This window comes from Lepisosteus oculatus, unplaced genomic scaffold (genome assembly GCF_040954835.1).
Source record: "Lepisosteus oculatus isolate fLepOcu1 unplaced genomic scaffold, fLepOcu1.hap2 HAP2_SCAFFOLD_347, whole genome shotgun sequence".
NCBI lineage: Eukaryota > Metazoa > Chordata > Actinopteri > Semionotiformes > Lepisosteidae > Lepisosteus > Lepisosteus oculatus.
The window spans coordinates 84,265-103,483 of NW_027167879.1; the positions used below are offsets into that span (position 1 = coordinate 84,265).

Here is a 19,219-nt window from a genome sequence, read left to right on the forward strand (position 1 = left end):
AGGGCAAAAGAAATTCCCTGAGTTTGATTATTTGCAGCACAGAGAGGAGCATTGTCGTGAGGCCGGTTAGCTCAGTTGGTTAGAGCGTGGTGCTAATAACGCCAAGGTCACGGGTTCGAGCCCCGTACGGGCCAGAAGATTATCGACTCATCTTCATTTGCAGATTTAGAGGCAGCTTTGATATTCGTTTTACAGACGGGTTTTTTTTTTTGAATATGGGTCACACACATGCCACAGCAACAAAACATCTCTAGAGATGAGGCTATAGATCACCTTTCCATCCTGCAGGTTTTCCTCCCAAAGCCTACGGCACCAACGGCGACCCCTGCTGGCCGGGAGAGCAAAAGCTTACAGCACCTGGTATTCCCAGGCAGACTCCCATCCAAGTACTAACCAGGCCCGACCCTGCTTAGCTTCTGAGATCAGACAAGATCAGGCTTGTTCAGGGTGGTGTGGCCGTAAGCGAAAGCCCCGGCGCCTGACTCGCTACTTGAAGCTGTGTGTGGCGGGGGCTCCGTGCCCCCCGAGCGGGACTGAAGGATCGTTCGTGTGCAACTCTTTGGAAAGGAGCTGCTTTCCAAATCGCATTGCGTGCCTGGATGTTGGCGAATGCGCTCCCTTGTGTTGGCTCGTCCCGCACAGGAGGAGGACAAACAATCTGCACGGAGGAGCACCAGGCAAGTCTTCACCAGACAAAAACCTCCAGTGCACAGCACTCTGGAAACATTTCGGGGCTTTCGCGTGTTTTTTTCAGCACGTAAAGCGCACCGGTCCAACACGTCGGCCGGGCGCGCGGCGCCTCCGCCCTCTTGTGGCCTTGCGGCGTCAGAGCAAGAGGCTCCTTCTCGCTGCCCTTCCGCTGTGTTGCAGGGCCCCGAGAGGGAACCCGGAGCGCGCACTTTGTGGGGGGCGGGGGACCGCGTTCGCGCTCTTCCCCCGGTCTCTTGCGCGAGTACTAAATCTCACGGACAGGGGGGCCTCGTCATTGATTGTTACAGGTGAGACGGGGATTAGGAGGAGACCCCGACTGATGGGTAAAGGGGAGCACTAACACCAGAGGGACACCCCCGGCGTCTCTTTTTGAGAGACGCCCTGGGGTTTCCTAATGGCCAAGGAGGGTCGGGACCTCGGTTTGACGCCTCCCCCGAAGGACGGCGCCTGTTTGTGCAGCAGAGTGTCGCCATCAGGAGGCTGGGGCGTAAGAGAGCCACACAGCCCGCAGGGTGAACGCTCCCTACTGGTCCCAGTCACACCTCTTGCAGGAGCAGCAGCAACCGGAGCTTTTCCGGGGTGGAATCTCCCATCCGGGTGCCGGCCAGGCTCACACCTGCTGGGCTGCCCCGGGGGTGAGCCCAGTCGAGAGTCGCAGGGCCAGATCTAGTCACCGGGGAGAAACGATACAAGTGAAGGATTGCTCGGCTCTCGGCACTTGAAAAGACCGACAAATGTCTCGTTCCCGCCGGAGCTGAATGTACCCGCATGTGTGGTGTCGTCTTCTTCCCCCGCCCCGCTGTGTTTGCTGTATTGTCTCTGAAGCCGGCCCCCCCGAGACGAGACGGGCTGTTCCTGTGCCCCAATTAACACTTTACAGGTGCCATTCCCCGGCATTGTGGCCATTGTCGGTGCTCACACGCGATAAGATAAGGCGGAGGAGAGCGGGGCATGCCCAGCATCAGACATTCAAGGAGGGGGCAGTGCGAGGTGAGGTGAGGTGCGACACGCCGGAGCCCCGACGCAGCTAATGCGGAGCACTTGTTGGACTGGCATCGAAAGGACGTGTGCGCACGGAGCGAGCCTTCCCTGCGGCTCGCTCCGTACCCTAAAGGTACCAAAAGTCCACTAGTATAAGCATTAAGTCACTGTCACTGTCACCCCTGTTACAATGTGATTGCTACATATCTTCATTTCTTTGGTTTTTATCCAGTGTGTTGAAGTATTTCACAACACTACCTGTAGCCCGTCTGGAAATAAATCCTCATTCTGATTATTGACCTGGGCATGTACCAATAAATCACTGAGCATATATATATATCACTGTGTTGAAGCTAGAGACCTTTATGTAATATTATGATGCTAAAATGTCATTTTCACATATATTAATGTAATAAATGATTGCTTATGCTTTATAAACAAATCTAATTAAAATAAAAGCTTACGTTTTGTATTTATCTTGTACCATAGAACATGATTTTCTTTGTATTTCAAGCCCATAAAGTGTCCAAATGACGCACTACATGATATAAGGAAGATTATCACATGCATATCGGTATTATCTTTCTTATGAAAATGCATTCCTTTCATTACCTTTTACTTTTTAAAATGAACTCAAATTGTGTATAATGTAATAATTTAAGTAGAATAGATTCTAATAATATAATGATCCAGTGTGTTGCACTACTTCACTGCTTCACTGCTCTATGCCGTCTGGAAATAAATCCTCAGACTGCTTACTGCCCTGGGCTTGTACCAATAAATTACAGGAGCACATCTATATATCACTGCGTTGAAGCAGGAGACACACAATCACTGCAAACACATCCTAAATACAGTGTTCCAGCACCTTTGACCTCATCCAGAACGTATCATTTCTTGAAAGGGATTGCTGTCCGAATGCACATCTGAATCCCAAACAGAATCTCTAGTAAAATACGATCATTTGTGAAACAGGTAAATGACCGTCTCAGGGGCCCATTCCTCATTCTCAAGACACATGTATGCAGTACGTACACCATGCATTGAGCAATAGGGATTAAAGACACCACAGGTAAGGTTAGAAGTCATTCTGACTATATTCTAAAATATTGGACTCATATTCTTATGATGGCAGTCACTTATGATAGTGACAGAGACGCTGTGTTGCAAAAGGGCGCTGTCTTTAGGATGAAATGTAAAACAGAGGTCACAGCGAGCTGAAAAACACGTTTTGAAAAGTGTGCTTTTCCTGCCCCAGAAGTTAAATGGGGGTGACCAAAGTTGCCCAAACGTGTTTATTTCTGCTGAAAAACCCGTTTTGACAACTTCTGCACAGTGGGGTTAAGGGCTGACTCAGTGGGCTCTAATGAGCCAGGCAGTTACATTGGGATTCCAAGGTTTGAAAAAACACGTTTATTTCGAGCTGAAAAACAAGTTTTGAATAGTGTGCTTTTCCTGCCCCAGAAGTTAATTGGGGGTGACCAAAGTTGCCCAAACATGTTTATTTCTCTGTCACTATGCTGGGGCATTGGGACCCGCACAGACCTCAGGGTGAATGCCCCCCCGCCGGCACCATTAACACCGCTTCCAGCTGGAAGCTTTGTTTTTCCCTGTAGCTCACCCTTATCCGGGTACTGACCTGGCTCACACCTGCTTAGCTTCAGTGGGTTTTCAGTTGCGAGTTGCAAGGGGATGCAAGTGATGGAGCCGCTCGCTGCAAAAGCCGCTGCATTGGCCGGGAATCGAACCCGAGCCTCCCGTGTGGCAGGCGAGAATTCTACCACTGAACCACCAATGCTCAGTGCCTGGGCCTTCAAAAAAGACGCTTTTTTGGTGCTCAGTGCAAAACGCGTCGACATCTGCTTCCAGCTGTAAAATGCCATTCGCGGACACTGAAGAACTTATTTCCAAGGCAGCGGGTACAAGCGATTGGGCGTTTTAAAACCACCAGGAACAGCAAAGAGGCGCGCTTCTTTGCTTGTGCCGAAACACACCGACTGAAGGCGGACAACGTAGTCGGCAGGATTGGAACCTGCGCAGGGAGACCCCAATGGATTTCTAGTCCATCGCCTTAACCACTCGGCCACGACTACAGCAAGCCCAACCGCCGCTGCGTTCTTGCTACAATCTTACCTGGATCGCGAGGCGCCGGCGGAAGCCTATTTCAAAGTCGTTCTCCGTTTCAAAAAAACATTTCCAAAATACAAGCCTTGCAGACAGACACGCCTCAGAGGACTTAAGGGTGGCTTCATGTCGGAATGATAAAGTCTCCCCGTCCGGACATGAAAATGCCACTTTGTTACACACAAAAAAAGAATCAACAACAGAGAAATGCCCACAAGCATTTGAAAAGCCGCACCACGTCGCACTTGAAATAGCTCTTACATTAGTGGTAGACGCAGGAATCGCCTTTTTATTTACGCTCTTACCAACGCGATGGAAAGCAAAACAAAGCAAAGCAGAGCAAAACAAAACGAACAAACGAAAACCCTCACGTCCCGCACTTGCATATAACGCCGTTACGAGCCCAAGCGGTATTGTACGTCATCCTAGCACTGCACCCCGGGGCGTACGGTATATGGGAACGAGCACACGCCACGAATCGTCTCGAATCACTCCCTACAGCTGTAAGGCACCTTGAAGCGTGCACCCCCAACATTCTTCTTTGCGCATCTGTGAAAGGTAAACTCTTGAGCAAACTCAGAACCAGCTCTAAGGAAACTAATCCGATTAGACGTTACTTTGACTCATCTTTTTAAGCTCAGTGCTGGATTGCTCAAACTCCAGCTAGGGTTAGGGTTAGCATTCCCACGCTACTTAGACACTTTGTTTACGCTCAGTGCTGGATTTTGGGAAATTCAGGACGAGTGGGAATTTTCTCCTATCTGTCAATTCTGTATTGTTTTGGAGACTCTTGGCTGCCTATGTTGTACAGTGCAGCGTTAAGGAAACATTTTCCAAAACTGTCAGCTCAAAAGTTGTAAGAAAACCTCTCCAGCTGCTTTAACTCTTCATTTTCGTCATTTAATGTGACACTCGATGTATAACTGGAGCCTCACATATGCAAATGGTGAGGCTCCAGTTCGACACCCAGTTCGACACCACTTTACAGTATATGACAAAAGCATGGCAGACTGTGCCGGACCGGCAGATAACTTCCGCTTATTTTTACCATATTAAACATTGGAAATCCTCCCACTTGCATTTGTGACACTTGATTTTGGCTCCACCTAAGACACTCTTAAATCTTCAAACACTTTTCTCTTCTCCTGCAACACTCTTGTCTGTCGGCACTATGTGGCAGCGTTGCATGACAACCCCTCTCACCAAGGAAAGGAACCTAACAGCTTCGGTAAGAGAGGAGAAAAGGACCTGGTCCGTACGAGGCTCAAACCCATGACCTTGGCGTTATTAGCACCAGGCTCTAACCAACTGAGCTAACCAGCCTTATAACAGTGCTCCTCTCTGTGCTGTAAGAAATCGAACTCAGGGAATTTCTTTTGTCCTCCTTTGAATAGAAAGCCGTGTAATTCAGTGTACGGGCTTTCTCGCGCAGTTTCATGGTTCTTGTAACCCAAATCCTACACTGGCCTGAAGTGCCCCCCATTTCACAGCATTTTTCAGCTGATTTAAAATGTACCTAAAGGAGAAGCATTATTGAAGACCATCAATTACCAAGAGCTTTTGTCAAAGGTTTTGGTGGTCATTTTGAATGACCACAGAGCGCTGTGACCTCGGTTTTACATCTCATCCAAAAGACAGCGCCCTTTTACAACACAGCATCTCCGTCACTATACTGGGGCATTGGGACCCACACAGACCTCAGGGTGAGCGCCCCCCCGCCGGCACCATTAACACCGCTTCCAGCTGGAAGCTTTGTTTTTCCCTGTAGCTCACCCTCATCCGGGTACTGACCTGGCTCACACCTGCTTAGCTTCAGTGGGTTTTCAGTTGCGAGTTGCAAGGGGATGCAAGTGATGGAGACGCTCGCTGCAAAAGCCACTGCATTGGCCGGGAATCGAACCCAACCCTCCCGCGTGGCAGGCGAGAATTCTACCACTGAACCACCAATGCTCAGTGCCTGGGCCTTCAAAAAAGACGCTTTTTTGGTGCTCTGTGCAAAACGCGTCGACATCTGCTTCCAGCTGCAAAATGCCATTCGCGGACGCTGAAGAACTTATTTCCAAGGCAGCGGGTACAAGCGATTGGGCGTTTTAAAACCACCAGGAACACCAAACAGGCGCGCTTCTTTGCTTGCGCCGAAACACAACGACAGGAGGTAGACAACGTAGTCGGCAGGATTCGAACCTCTTTCTGTCTATTATATACTAAATATTCTCGTCTGTCTCTTGTTTGTATAGAACTGAATGTCCCTGACAATGTACTGTTAGTTTTAATTGAAGAACGGCATTTGTGTTCAAATATATCAGACAAGTTTACGTAACTGCTCATGCAACACTCAGTTGTAATTAGTCAAGAAATAAAGTCGAACAACAGCTCCGGGTTTGATTCTGAACGTATCAGATTGCAGCACCTTTTACTTCAATTGACAAATGATAGAGATTCGAAGAGAGATCCTTCAGACCAGCAAGCAAACCCACGGCTATTTCGGTTTTATATCTAGGCAACGTTGGTGTCTGCAATAGCATACATGAAAGCGTGATGCAATTTCTGTGGCTACATTTGTTGCACGTCATGCACAGTAAGAGTGTTTCTAACACCAAATAAAAAGTCAACAATTAGCGATCACGCCTTCTCCTCAGTTAACCCACTGAAACCCTTGCTGTTAACAGTTCTTTAATGCGTGCTTTACGAGCACCTACATATTGTGTCGGTTCTTTCAGTTTTATTCTTTAGGTTTTCAAAGGCATAAGTAGAACACCAGAGGTGCGAACGCAAGATGTGTGGTTATCTGAAGAACTCATTTCCATGGCAGCGGGGCCAAGCAATTCAGCGTTTTTATAGTACCAGGAAAGGAGAAGCAGCACTTCGCCTTTGCCGCACAGGCACAAGGAGACGTGCGGCAGATGCCGTAGTCGGCAGCATTCGAACCTGCGCGGGGAGTCCCCAATGGATTTCGAGTCCATCGCCTTAACCACTCGGCCACGACTACAGCTAGTTCGCCATCGCCGCATTCCTCCTTTAATCTAACACGGAGTGCGACGTGGCTGCGGAAACCTTTTCAAAGTCGCTCTCCGTTAAAAAAAATAAATACCTTTGACAAAATACGTGCCGGCAGACAGACACGCCTCAGAGGGTTTAAGGCTGGCTTCACGTTCAAATGATAAAGTCTCCCCGTCCGGATGTCAAAATGCAGCTGAAAAGTATTGCATGTTCATGTGTATTGCATGTGAAAGTATTGCATAATTGTGTCTGAAAATGAGCAATGGGCACCTGAGAGACTCATTTGCCTGTTTCACAAATGATCATATTTGACTAGAGATTCTGTTTGGGATTCAGTTGTGCATTCTGACAGCAATCCCTTTCAAAAAATGATACATTCTGGATGAGGTCAAAGGTGCAGGAACACTGTATTTAGGATGTGTTTGCACTTATTCTGTGTCTCTAGCTTCAACACAGTGATATATATATATATGCTCAGTGATTTTTTGGTACATGCCCAGGGCAATAATCATTATGAGGATTTATTTCCAGATGTGCTAGGGGTAGTGTTGTGAAATACTTCAACACACTGGATTGCAGGTTTAGACCCCCTGCACTCTTACTCCTTAAAAACCTGAAGCGTATGGCGTCTCGCCGACGTCGAAAACCCCCCTCAGGCTGTACTCGTACTCGGCTAACTGCTGTGGAACCCTGCGTGAGCAGCCGCTGCGCCACGGTGACGGCTGGCGACCCACGGATGCCCCACTATCGGCCGGCTCCAGCCCCGGCTGGTCCTCTAGAGCCTCCCCACACGGCTCCTCCTCCCGGGTCGGTAGGGGGCCAGGCGGTCTCGGTGCAGGACCACCACTCTCCCCCGTGTTTGCAACCGGACATGGTAGCAGACCTCGCCCACCACCCAGAGTACCTCAGCGGGCCCCTCCCACGACGGCGCCAGCTTAGGGCTGAGGCATTTGCGGCGGCACGGGTTGTACACCCAAACCGAGTCCCCGGGCTGGAAGGCAGGCCCCCTGCAGCGCAGGTCGTAGTGCCGCTACGGTTCAGTTTAATGCAAGTTTAATTCTTGCATTAAACTGAACCGTAGTGCCGGTTCAGTTTAATGCAAGAATTCATTTCCTTTCTGGAATAACTTGTTTTTGAAGAAATCCATACAGCTTGTGAAAGATGAAATCCATTTCTTGGTTGTCAGTGGAAAAAGATTGCCGGCTGCAAGAAGCGCAAGTGATTGTTTTCTTTGACCATAAACCTGCAAATGTAGGGAGCACAAGCGGCCGTCAGTCTCTGTGGCGCAATCGGTTAGTGCGTTCAGCTGTTAACCGAAAGGTTGGTGGTTCAAGCCCACCCAGGGACGCATGTCTCCGTTTTTCCAATGTAAACATCATCACCGCTAAAGAAGATGGCGCAGAAGGCTCCACAGTCGAAACGTTGTGCTTCTTTTCTTCTCTTTTCAGCATGGAGTAAACCTTTGCTTGATCCTTTGCAGCCTACGCATGCTGACACAGCTACCTTTCTCTTAACGCGCCTCAATCATTATTCACCAAAACCATCAGCAGAATGTGTCGCCTTTGTGGTGATGTCACTCCTCTGCTTCACAAATATCCTTAGTGACGGACCATTTCTTTCTGCCATTTTTCCGGAGCGGTTATTGATTGCTCCATCATTTCCCTCATACTTTCCATCCCTAGATTGAAAAAAAAAAAACAGAAACAGGCTGACAGGACGACAATCAAATTGCAAAAACTCATCAAAGCACTCGATAGAGTATTTGAATCCACAAGTAGCTACGAGCAACTTTGTCCTGGCTTGCATAAAAGTCGGAAAATGTCAAAAAGAAAAAGACGGTGGCTTTTTCATATCTGTTCTTTTATTTTTAGTTCGTTGGCTCTTCTGTCCATTGTCCTCCTGCCTGGCTCTTGACCTGTGACTGTCTGAACGCACACATTAGACTTTCAGGCGGGGGATTTGTCCTGAGCCTCTGTGAAAGACCCACCCACCCCCATAAATAACTGCTCTAGAAACACATGAATGCAAAACTAAACCACAGCTTAAAGAGGAGCTCCAACTCAGTGCCATACTAATGTAAACGAAGTAATACTAAGACATGTTCTTATGGATTTGTCTTACCTTGAGATATGTAATTGGATTTCAGGATTAACTTCCTCATTCAATGTACTGGTGATTCTTTGCCTGGTCAGTACCTGGGTGGGAGACCTCCAGCGAACAATTAAGCTTGCTGCTGGAAGTGGTGTTAAGAGACTCTTAGGATCTTCCAGAGGTGTCTGTCCAATAGCACTAGTTGCCTTAGAGCTGGCTCAAACATTGCTCAAGAGTCTACCTTTCACAGATGCGCAAAGATGAATGATGGGGGTGCACGCTTCAAGGAGCCTTCCAACTGTAGGGACCGATTAGAGACGATCCGTAGCATGTGTTCGTTTCCATATACGCCCCGTGTCTCAACGGTAGGACAGAGTCAAATACTGCCTCGACACGTAACAGCGTTATATTAAACCGCAGGACTTGAGGGCTGTTTTGTTTGAATGTTCAAGGCATTGGTAAGAGCGTAGGTCAAGGGCCATTGGTGCATCTCCTGTAACTGGAGTAAAAATGCTATTCAAAGTGCAGTGACTAAAATCGTCGTCCACATGTCTCCGTTGTTGATTGCTTTCTGTCTAAGAACGTTCTGTTTTCATGTCCGAACGGGGAGACTTTATCATTCCAACTTGAAGCCACCCTTAAGTCCTCTGAGGTGTGTGTGTGTGTGTGCTTGCACGTATGGCGTAAAAGGTTTCTTAAACGGAGAGCGAACTTGAAAAAAGTTGCCTCCACTGCCGCCGCCGCCTCGCACTCCCTGTTCGATTGTAGCAAGAAGGCAGCGGCCGCAGCGCTCGCTGTAGTCGTGGCCGAGTGGTTAAGGTGACGGACTTGAAATCCGTTGGGGTCTCCCCGCGCAGGTTCAAATCCTGCCGACTACGGCGTCCTTTGCATTTGGTTGCGTGCGTGCGTGTAAAAGGACCAGCGCCGTTTCGTTTTCGCTGGGACCTTTAACACTCTAAATCGCCTGGACCCGCAGCCTGTGAAATCGATTCTTCAGCACCCACGATGGACGCTTTGCCGCTGGACACAGATAACGATGCTTTTCTGCAACGAGCTTTCCAGCTGAATTTTCTCGGCAGCTCCGTACTGAACCTGTTCTCCATTGCAACATAGCGGAGGCTCGTCACGTCTATAGCAAGGCTGTGTAGGACCGCATACGCCACAGTGACTTGTACACAGACCACATGAAAGGCAAGCAAAATACACTTTTAAAATTCCAAAGACTCACAAGGTCAGAGAAACAGCGATGACCTGAACAGATCTGTTACAGAAGTCTAGGTTGACCTTTTTAGAGCTGTAATTGCATTTTTGTTTAATAGAAGATCAAATCTACTCGCATGTACCAGCACCTTACAGTTTATTGATGTTAATTCTGTTTAAGTAATAAGATTGCTAACGATGTTGGACTTTAGCCGGTGTTTTTTAGAACAAATTGCTTACACTTCTGTAAGGAATACGCAGTACGTGCCTTTGTCAGTCATTGCTCACCATACCTGTAACTTTCTTATCTAACTCACTTCCTCAAATGGTGAAGGTCCACAAACATAAATGAAAAAAAAACCCTTGTTGTAGATGAGGTGCACAAAAAAGCAGCCCCTGATAGTGTATAACACATTTATACTATTGCAGAGACACATGTAACATATATATACTGTATATATATATGAAACAGAAATAGAAACAGAAACAGGAATCGCTTACTCACCTGGAGAATCTCTGTAGGAATATCTAGCATTTATCAATGGAAATAAAAGCTGCTTTAATACAGTGCATGTTCAAACTCAAACCCTCAGCTGCTGTTCTTGTTTGTTTTGGGACAAATTGCAACTGAGCATCGCATGAGCCGTTACGTACCCTTATCTGTTAGGGAATTTCAAGGGAGGAGTTAGGTCAGAATGGGTAGGCTGCAAAACAACAAGTAAAGATTTATTCCAAGATGAAACGTTGTGGCGGTTTTCTTATCTTTTCAGCATGGACTAAACTTTTACGTGTTCCTTATATGCTATATATGTATATATTAGCACCAATGTCGTTCTTAAAAACTAACATGAAATTGTCAGGGACATTCAGCTATATACAAAGACGAGACAGACAAAGTAATAATTCTGTATTAACGTGGCCTACATATTGACGCAATGATCAAACTGACTGACATGTTCTGATTCAGATCCCCTGCAGTTCATGCCAATTAGAACAATAGCAATGCTGAGTCCTCCCCACCCTACTGAGCACAAATTCAGCTGCTCTCCAGTTCTGTTCTGCATGTTTTTTCATTGCAATTGAGCTCGGAGCTGGAGATGATCTCCATACAGTTCTGTGTTCACCAGCCCGCACTTGCGTGCTAATTTACGGGTTGTGGCAAATGCTTTTCTATAGTTCATATACATGACGGCAACCTGTTACCGAGGAACCTGAGAGGTTTAAAAGCCTCACGAGCCAGGCAGGACTCGAACCTACAATCTTCTGATCCGAAGTCAGACGCGTTATCCATTACGCCACTGGCCCATAGAACATGCGCTTGCACTCCACCACAGAGAGCTCTACACTGCTACTAGTAGTACACTTCCCCATCTAAATTTTCACAGCAAGAAACTTGTGTTTCCTACTATTTTTGTCAGGTTTAAAATATCATCTCCTTAAAACAGAAAAAGTGTTGATGTGTTGTGCTGAAATTCCGATTGATTTTGAATTCAAAGAAAAAAGGTTTTCTTCCAAAACACCATGAAATTGTCACATCTTGCAGACAATAGGTGTATTCCATGTTGAAAAGAGAAGAAAGAAAACCATGGAGCCTTTTACAGGTGTGAGGCTTCTTCAGGTGTGAGAAGACCTCACAGTCGAAACGCTGTGTTTCCGTTCTTCTCTTTTCAGCATGCAATAAACCTAGTACTTGTTCCTTTGCAGCCGAGGCATGCTGACGTAGCTACCCAGCTGAACATCTTGCAGACTCTACAGTACTTCTCTCCTGTAGAAGTAAAGCAGGGCTTGCTGGGTGAGCTTTTGCTCCGGTAAATTAGGTCACGTGTCATGTTAAATCACTTCTTCTAAACACAACATTTGCTGGTGCTAGCTTTCCCCATGAAAAGAGACATTTCCCTTACAGTACATGACATATCGTTTTTATTCTATCAATAAGTATAGAAATTAAACAAAAGAAAAAATGGTGTCGCCAAAGAATGCACAGCTCTGTCGCCTTGGGGAGGTGTCAAGGGCATTGAGCTCCTTGGACATGAAAAGTGCCCGATAAATGCCATTTCTCATCATTTCTCTTGGCGTCAGTTCTGCTATTAAATGGGACGGAGGCAACGGGCTCAGAGAGCAGGTTAAGTGCTGTTGTAACAGAAGAAACAAGGTTCTTGATCCCGAGATGAAGTAAAACAGATGAGTTTATTGCATGCAAGGAACAATAAAGCCGAAGTCTTGTTTCTCGCAAGAAACAACAAAACCGAAGTATTGTTCAACGTACTGTTACAAACTTTTGGGTTATATAGTGTTTTCTTCTCCGTTTCTGACGTCACTCGGTATGATGGTAAAGAGGGGGGTTCATGGTATTTGGCCAGTTTACGATGTTCTGGGCAAATGGTCAGTTTAACATTACACCCAGGGGGGTTCCTAGCTGGCATCTGCAATCCTTATCAGTTAACCCCCTTTCCTGCCATAAACCCCTGCTTGTGACTTGGAAGTCTAAACCCCCTACAGAAAAGATTAAATTCAAACCCCCGTCTTCACATCTTTCTTCATTCCCCCCTTATAAAATATGGCATACGTCAGTGTAGCCTATTTTTATACATACAATGTCAGGGCAGATCTTTCCTTTCTTGGCGAACAGGTATGTATTGCCATGACATTGTACGTTCCACGGTTATGGCAAGATGTGATACATGTTTTTGTGCACGTGATGATTACAATTATACATATAAACAATACTACTCCTACAGATAAACACTATAAAAAGGTTCCACCCCAGGCCCCAAACACAGACTTTACCCAAAACCCAATTCCCCAATTTTCAGTATAATAGTCCTGATATTTCTGTCCCTCATTGTAAATGTGTTGGGCCAGATCTGAGATGTGCTCAGAATTATCAGGGATATATGTGCAGCATTCAGTGCCAATTACTGCACAAGTTCCTCCTTGGGCCGCCAGTACATAATCTAAAGCTAGTCGGTTCTGCATGGCCACTGTTCTGAGGGCTACCATCTCATCATTAACAGCCTTCAGACTAGATGAGGTAGACTTTGCTAATTCTTCTAAAGTCGAGGCCATTTGAATTAACTCTCGACTCAGAAAGTTCATGCCGGCTTGTGGAAATATTATACCTAAATAATATTCCCAATCAGCCAATTTTCTTTGTGGTCTGTGGTTAGGTCCGAAGGGGGTGTGGGTTTGAACACGGATATGAGGAACCACATATCCTAAATAACATGAGCCAGACCACTGGGCTGGCAACCATGGGTAGGCTCGTTTTCCACAAATGAAATATGTTCCGTTTGGCGCTCCCCATGCCTCTGAAAATAAGAAACTTATACCGAATTGTGGGGTGTGCCGATCCCATCCTGGAATTTGGGAGGTAGAGGTGGATATATTTGCAGCGCTGGTAAGGTTGCAACGACTCCATCCAACCAAGTGCAGACCAATTAGTGTGCTGAAAACATATGTTTCCCTCACGTTCCTTATTGAGAGTCAGGTATGGTGGTGTATGGCTTCTGTTATATTTAGGAGCGTAAGAGCCTGTGAAACTCGTGGGCTCTAAGCCTCGCTCCTGTAGATATTGTAATGTTGTGCAGGTTAAAGCCGTGTTATGGCAACCCCCCATAGTTTGTCATATTAAAATCTCCTAAATTATCCCTCCAAATGATCATGCCTATGACTTCCTCGCGACGCCAAGTAATGGCTCCCATAGGAAGTCCTCCCTGTACATATTTGGGTAATGCGGCACACACCCAGCAGGCACTTTGGTTGGTTTTCTTAGCTGTCAGATAGGAGAGGCCTAAAAAGGAATTAATTCCATGTTCTCCTTTGTGGGAGAGATGATCATTAATCCCTGCGGAACATAGTTCTACAGCAACAATTATCATTATTGACAGAAATGATTTCATTCTGGGTCTGTAAATGGGGATGAGGCTCGTCGGCAGTGTGGCGCGTGGATCCAGCGATCTTTTCCTTCCACTCGAACCGCAGACTCGGTTGTCAACAGGATCTGGTAGGGTCCGTCCCACCTGGGCTGGAGAACCTGTGAAGGAAATTTCCTGATCCACACCCACTCTCCTGGGATGAGGTCGTGCCCTCCTTCAGGTGGTGGTCCCCACGCCTCCAGGACCTGCTCGCGGGCTCCTTGGGTGGCCTCTGTCAGCTACTTGCAATAATACAAAGGAATGGTTGATCCCTCTGAGGAAACCCCAGTCTCAGCACCTGTAAGAGAACTTGTTTCAAATTATTAAAGGCGGCTTTTGCTGCAGGAACCAAGGCAATCTTGTCCTTGTACTGCACTCCCCCCTTAAGCAGATCTGTTAAGAGTTGTGCTCACCCTGCAAAAAACATATTACCCAGGCCCTGTTAAAATTCCACAATGCTAGACACAAAAGGGCCTTATCATAACTGCTTCTATTAGACACTCTAAAGCTGAAGCAACTCAGACTTGTGGGTTTCCTCGTCAGGGGAAGCACTCAGAATACCATCAACATACTGAGTGATCACAGCCAGTTGAAGCCACGTGATACCCTGTTCTGCATAGTCATTCTTTGTAATGCATAATATTTCAACCCAATAGATCTGGGATCAAACCACCCATTAAAATCTGGTACTCGGCAAGTAAAACTTGCTGTCCCAATACTCCTGTGCCCTCCTGCCATCTTCCCCTATACATTGCTATATAGTACACTGTTGAACAGAGGAGTGAAACAAGCATGACAGTAGTGCTCCAGTATCCCCTAACAGAGAAACCACCACTCCATTAACAGTACATTTTTAACCACTGGACTGGGACAGACTTAGGGAGGCTACAAGGGATTTACAGGATCTAATCGTTAGGTAAACAGATTTTCTCACAAGATGTTATTCTCCCCAGTCTCGATTCTAAACCTACAGCGTTTCAGCATGTCTGGTTTCGAGACATTCGAATAAAACCAAATTGTTTCCACTATTGCAACTAATTGTATAAATTACAATTTATAATAATACAAAAACTGTTTAACTACTTTTACGTCCACCTGTACTGTACTTATACGTTTCAGACGCTCTTATATTTTCCAATCTCCTTAAATTGATTTTCGTCAAGTCTCTGTAGTTACGTCTCTAGCCAGTCCCGCTGGCTAAACACACTCACACCGTCATTTAGTATACCAAAACTCACAGTTACACACATACATGCCGGCACACAAATTCATAAAACACACATACACATCGAGAATATATTTTTCTCTTCGTAATACAATGTGCTGTATTCTTGTTTTACTTCTACATGAATCATTTTAATTCCTGAAGCGCACTCCAGGTTCGCTGCATTTCTAATTTCGGGTGCGGTACTTTAGCCCACCGGTCAATATCTTACGGTTTTGGATTTGATCGTATGGGGGAAATCAGGGAAGGTAGGTGCGATTGCAGACCCCCCTCGACGGGGTGCGAGACAGTGTTAGAGTGGCGCTGTCATCAACGGCGCCAGCCCCTGCTACATCAAGTCCTTTCCCACTTCGAGTGAGAGTACAGATCTGCGGGCGCCCTCCCTCTAACAGGGGAGACCCTGATCAGTCTTTATCACACTCATACCAAGTGTTATCCCAATCAGACCCCCCTTCTCCATATGGCCACTGTGGGAATTGATCCCAATTATTTTCGTTTCCTGCCTGTTTGTTCCCCTGTGGGAGAGCAGGATATAACTTAGTCGCTGGCTGCAGCACATTAACCAGTGCAGCGTGACCAGGAGTTAATTCCTAATTCGTTTCTCATTCTCCTGTACTGCCTCTTTTAGCTTTTTTTTCCTATACTCTTTCGTAGCGAGTAAAGTATATTTTCTTCCGGGTTTTTATTTTCCCCGTAAACACATCCCAATTTCTTTCTTTTTCGTCATGTATCTGCCACTACTGGTGCCGGCCGTGCACCAGGGTGGGAGCTACATGCTTGTGCTTTTGCCAATCAATACTCATATGCTTTCTTTACAGGCGTCTTCGCCCCAAATTCCCTCTGACAAACTCAGCTTTTTCCATATTTTTCTCCTTCTTTTCCGTCAACTTACACTTTTCCGATATTTAAACGGACCCTTCTACCACTTTCTCAAACCATCAGTTAGCGCACATGTTCGGTCTCTTTAAGATTTACTTTTGTCGTGTGTGTGAGGTAACAGCTCATTCAGTAGGGGGATGTTTTCACTTGGAAAAAACCTGTGCATTCCTGCACTCATTCAGCTAAGGGCGTCTGTTACCTCCAGATCTAAATGCCTCTCCGAGACTTTAGAGAGGACTTACACCGCACTGTTCACAGGTAAGAAACGAGACCTCGAAAACCCCCTTTCTTGATCAGTAATTCACCATCCCCAGAACGCCAGCATCGCTGCTTTTGCCCCGGGGTGGACTTACGCACTGAGCTCAATCAGTGCGATTCTCGGGTCTCAACGTCCCCCAAATCCTGCCACTTAATGCCCCGCTCCCCACTATGAGGTGCGCCCATGCCAGTGTCGCGCGTGTGTATATGTATTTCACAAACAAGGAAAACACCGAAAACATACATACATATATCTCCTCCACTCCTGCTTCCTTTAAAACAAAAAAAAAACCACGCCACGCCAATCTGTGCACGATCAAGGCGTAGCTAATCTCAGGACCCCGGGCGTAATTAAAGCCCACACCAATCCTGGATTATACGTGCATTTAATGCACCACTCAGCTCCAGAACCCCGGGCGCAATTAAGGCCCACACCGATCCCGAGCCACAGAACTCCGGGTGCAATTAAGACCCACACCAGTTCTGACCTTCAGAACTCCGGGTGCAACTAAGACCCACACCAGTCCTGAACTACGTGCATTTAATGCACCACTTGCTCTAGAACCCCGGGCGCAATTAAGGCCCACACCGATTCAGAGCCTCAGAACTCCGGGTGCAATTAAGACCCAAACCAGTTCTGAGCTTCAGAACTCCGGGTGCAATTAAGACCCACACCAGTCCTGACTTCACGGTAAGGGTCCAAAACCCGTTCAAAACTCCACGCGCAATTAAGGCATACACCAGCTTCGAACGCCTGTACACAATACCGCGGAACCCCTGCCAGACCAAATTCTGGGCTTACAGCAAACAACCCATTACATACACCGGTGCCTTCCCCGGGCCAGAGGAATTCAGAAACTCACGTTTACTCCGTCATCTCGGGCGATTCTCGCAGGGAGCAGAGATTTCCCAATCGGTCAGAGAGAGTCGGGACTTTTTTTTAAAAAAGAGGAGTCCTTACCTCTTTGTAATGTGAGCGCTGACCGTCTCTCCTGCCGATGGGAAGTTCTGCGCCTTCTGGAGCATCCGCCGACTACGCCAAATTTGTTGTAACAGAAGAAACAAGGTTCTTGATCCCGAGATGAAGTAAAACAGATGAGTTTATTGCATGCAAGGAACAATAAAGCCGAAGTCTTGTTTCTCGCAAGAAACAACAAAACCGAAGTATTGTTCAACGTACTGTTACAAACTTTTGGGTTATATAGTGTTTTCTTCTCCGTTTCTGACGTCACTCGGTATGATGGTAAAGAGGGGGGTTCATGGTATTTGGCCAGTTTACGATGTTCTGGGCAAATGGTCAGTTTAACATTACACCCAGGGGGGTTCCTAGCTGGCATCTGCAATCCTTATCAGTTAACCCCCTTTCCTGCCATAAACCCCTGCTTGTGACTTGGAAGTCTAAACCCCCTACAGAAAAGATTAAATTCAAACCCCCGTCTTCACATCTTTCTTCAGTGCACACCGAACGCAGATGTGTCCAAGTGTCTGTAAAAGCGCGGTGCTCCGCTGGCGCTGTTCCCTAGTGGCTTAAAGTGCCCGCCTAGTAAGCAGGCGATCCTGGGTCTGAATACCAGCGGTGCCTCTCTCCGTGTCTTGTTGTGCCGAATGTCTCATTTCAGACAAACATGTACAGCTTGGTTCAGTTTAATGCAAGAATTCATTTCCTTTCTGGAATAACTTGTTTTTGAAGAAATCCATGCAGCTTGTGAAAGATGAAATCCATTTCTTGGTTGTCAGTGGAAAAAGATTGCCGGCTGCAAGAAGCGCAAGTGATTGTTTTCTTTGACCATAAACCTGCAAATGTAGGGAGCACAAGCGGCTGTCAGTCTCTGTGGCGCAATCGGTTAGCGCGTTCGGCTGTTAACCGAAAGGTTGGTGGTTCAAGCCCACCCAGGGACGCGTGTCTCAGTTTTTCCAATGTAAACATCATCACCGCTAAAGAAGATGGCGCAGAAGGCTCCACAGTCGAAACGTTGTGCTTCTTTTCTTCTCTTTTCAGCATGGAGTAAACCTTTGCTTGATCGTTTGCAGCCTACGCATGCTGACACAGCTACCTTTCTCTTAACGCGCCTCAATCATTATTCACCAAAACCATCAGCAGAATGTGTCGCCTTTGTGGTGATGTCACTCCTCTGCTTCACAAATGTCCTTAGTGACGGACCATTTCTTTCTGCCATTTTTCCGGAGCGGTTATTGATTGCTCCATCATTTCCCTCATACTTTCCATCCCTAGATTGAAAAAAAAAAACAGAAACAGGCTGACAGGACGACAATCAAATTGCAAAAACTCATCAAAGCACTCGATAGAGTATTTGAATCCACAAGTAGCTACGAGCAACTTTGTCCTGGCTTGCATGAAAGTTGGAAAATGTCAAAAAGACAAAGATGGTGGCTTTTTCATATCTGTTCTTTTATTTTTAGTTCGTTGGCTCTTCTGTCCATTGTCCTCCTGCCTGGCTCTTGACCTGTGACTGTCTGAACGCACACATTAGACTTTCAGGCGGGGGATTTGTCCTGAGCCTCTGTGAAAGACCCACCCACCCCCATAAATAACTGCTCTAGAAACACATGAATGCAAAACTAAACCACAGCTTAAAGAGGAGCTCCAACTCAGTGCCATACTAATGTAAACGAAGTAATACTAAGACATGTTCTTATGGATTTGTCTTACCTTGAGATATGTAATTGGATTTCAGGATTAACTTCCTCATTCAATGTACTGGTGATTCTTTGCCTGGTCAGTACCTGGGTGGGAGACCTCCAGCGAACAATTAAGCTTGCTGCTGGAAGTGGTGTTAAGAGACTCTTAGGATCTTCCAGAGGTGTCTGTCCAATA

The 19,219-nt window shown here is 46.6% G+C and overlaps 7 non-coding genes across 7 annotated transcripts; 4 read left to right on the plus strand and 3 right to left on the minus strand.

Annotated features, from left to right (window-relative positions):
* The first annotated feature begins 60 nt into the window (after positions 1-60).
* trnai-aau (transfer RNA isoleucine (anticodon AAU)) lies at positions 61-134 on the plus strand. Its single transcript has one exon. It is a non-coding gene; the product is annotated as a tRNA-Ile (tRNA).
* A 211-nt stretch (positions 135-345) lies between these two features.
* On the minus strand, positions 346-464 carry LOC138227362 (5S ribosomal RNA). The gene has a single exon (XR_011184947.1). It is a non-coding gene; the product is annotated as a 5S ribosomal RNA (ribosomal RNA).
* Positions 465-6,723: 6,259 nt separating this feature from the next.
* Positions 6,724-6,805, minus strand: trnas-cga (transfer RNA serine (anticodon CGA)). The gene has a single exon. It is a non-coding gene; the product is annotated as a tRNA-Ser (tRNA).
* A 1,285-nt stretch (positions 6,806-8,090) lies between these two features.
* trnan-guu (transfer RNA asparagine (anticodon GUU)) lies at positions 8,091-8,164 on the plus strand. Its single transcript has one exon. It is a non-coding gene; the product is annotated as a tRNA-Asn (tRNA).
* A 1,539-nt stretch (positions 8,165-9,703) lies between these two features.
* On the plus strand, positions 9,704-9,785 carry trnas-uga (transfer RNA serine (anticodon UGA)). The gene has a single exon. It is a non-coding gene; the product is annotated as a tRNA-Ser (tRNA).
* A 1,554-nt stretch (positions 9,786-11,339) lies between these two features.
* On the minus strand, positions 11,340-11,412 carry trnar-ucg (transfer RNA arginine (anticodon UCG)). Its single transcript has one exon. It is a non-coding gene; the product is annotated as a tRNA-Arg (tRNA).
* Positions 11,413-18,208: 6,796 nt separating this feature from the next.
* Positions 18,209-18,282, plus strand: trnan-guu (transfer RNA asparagine (anticodon GUU)). Its single transcript has one exon. It is a non-coding gene; the product is annotated as a tRNA-Asn (tRNA).
* Positions 18,283-19,219: the final 937 nt, after the last annotated feature.